This window comes from Camellia sinensis, chromosome 1 (genome assembly GCF_055761805.1).
Source record: "Camellia sinensis isolate YWXY chromosome 1, ASM5576180v1, whole genome shotgun sequence".
Classification (NCBI taxonomy): domain Eukaryota; kingdom Viridiplantae; phylum Streptophyta; class Magnoliopsida; order Ericales; family Theaceae; genus Camellia; species Camellia sinensis.
In genome coordinates this window covers 119,290,705-119,292,918 of record NC_138961.1, presented here as the reverse complement: position 1 = coordinate 119,292,918, position 2,214 = coordinate 119,290,705, and positions in this window count along the sequence as shown.

The window sequence follows — 2,214 nt, the reverse complement described above, 5'->3', positions numbered from 1 at the left end:
TAGGACTGTTTTGGGTTGTATTGGCTATATGCTTCACGTATTGCACAACTATAGTGTAAGCGCCTATGGTAGTTTCAAGTTTTGAGCACCATAGCATGCTTCATTTGTGACATGTACATGATTGGGCATCATTTACCATGACATTTCGGAGCATATAGACTTGCTATGTTCGCACTTCTCTCACCCTTTGAGTGCCTTTAAGGGTCATGCCATTGTTGCCTTGTTTGTGTCCTAGCTCGTATGCATGCATGCCTAGACCTTTGAGCCCTCCATCTCAGCATGTTTTGGTCTCTATTTGGACCTACTTAAGCTCTGACCATGGCTGGTTCATCCATTTGTGCCGTGCATTGCATGCCTCTTGTGTAGTCTCTTTTACTAGCTTTAATGCTTAAGGACCCTAGCATGCTACACTTGTGTTGTTTGAATGATTGGCATCATTTCACATGATATTTCAATGCTTATAGTGTGGCTACACTCTTACATTCGTCACTCCTTGAGTACTTTTGAGAGTTGTGCTCTTGTGCCTACTTGATGAGCCAATGCATGTGCATGCATGTCTTGCCCTTTTGGTGTCTTTGTTTTGGTGTTTTGGCCACTGTTTTGGGCATGATTGAGGTCTGTTCATATTCGTTTTATGTCCATATAGCATGTTGCTTGCATGTTCTAGTATGCTCACGTTGCATGGTTGTTAGCATGCTTGTGTTGCATTGCATTGTGTTTGCATGCTCATGTTGCATTAGCATTCTTTGCATGCCATTAGCATAGATAAGTTGATCATCTGGTTTGCATGTTGTTTCATGCTTGTTAGTTTACATGTTGTTGCATGCTCTTGTTGCATTGCCTTGTATTTGGCATACTTGTGTTGCATTGTGTTTGGATAAGGTGTTAGTCCAAACACGAGAAACGAGGGACGTTTCATACTTGAAGTGATGAAACGTGCCTCAATTCTTGGTCGCCGACCCTCTTGATCATGCATGATAGAGGTTAAGGCTTTATGTGTTTTTTGTGCATTCATTTACATTGAATAGTGCAATCTTAGCATCTCGGCCATCCTGCATCGCGATGCTCGGTTGGTGGCCCGAGAGTCAAGAACCGCACTCCCTTGAGATCATGAAATAATAGGGAGAGTGGTTGTGCACACATATCTTGCAAATACACTGCCATGCCCCTTCTTGTTCTCTGTTGCAACAAACTAGAGAAGTGCAGCAAAAAGTGGTCGGCAGACCAGTAAAAGTGACTGATCGACCACTTTTACTAGTCTGCAGCAAAGGTAAGTGGTTGGCAAGTGGTTGGCAACACCAACAAGTCGTTGGCGGCCTTCCTAGAGGTTCCCATGGTGGAGCAAAAGCTATCTGGAGCTTTGTGCAAGGTTATGAGAACAATTGCAAACAGAGGCAAGTTGGGGCATCGCGATGGATTTCCGAACGAGGCGACCGACCATGCATGCGCTTCTCGCTCCAAGCCCCTTTCTTTTATTGCTTTACTTAGCTTCTTTACTTAGCTAGCTAATGCTATTTGGTTCTGTACTTAAGTAGTTAATGCCCTTAGCTATTCAATTTGTGCTGTAATAACTAGTTAGTTAACTTGTTAGTTAATTAGCTTGTTTTGTAATAATTAGTTAATTAGTTTTGTTTTGTAATAAGTAGTTTAATTAGCTTAGATTAGCCAGTTAGCTTATTATTCGGACCCTCCGTCGAGAGGGCACACCTGTTGTAATAAGTGTGCGTGTGTGTGATGCATATTTTCCAACCCCCATTTCTTTCTCCCTTTTAGTTAACCGCTTTCGATGGTTAGTTTTAGGGCATGTTTCAATTAGCATCCTTATGCTTCGCATGCGTGCATCATTCATCTGTCTTGCATGCACCGGGCTCGGCACATCATACAAATTGCATTGTATTTTAAATACCAATTTGAATACATGTTATCTAGTTGCATTCATATGCCATCTTAGCCAGCCGAGCCTATTTTAGCTGCATTTTTGCATGTGTTGCATTAGGCATATAGCATAGTCAGGATTCATGCATGATTTCTAATTAGCTTCTTTCTATGGCTCGGAGTACACTATGAGTGTTTTCGCTTTAGCATCTTTGTATGCGTGTAAGTGTTGCCATGATTAGCATGCTTGCCATGAGGCGAACTGCTTAATTGATATAATTGCATGAATGCTTGTGGATGAAGGTTGGATTGCTTGAATCGGAATAATTCATCAAATAC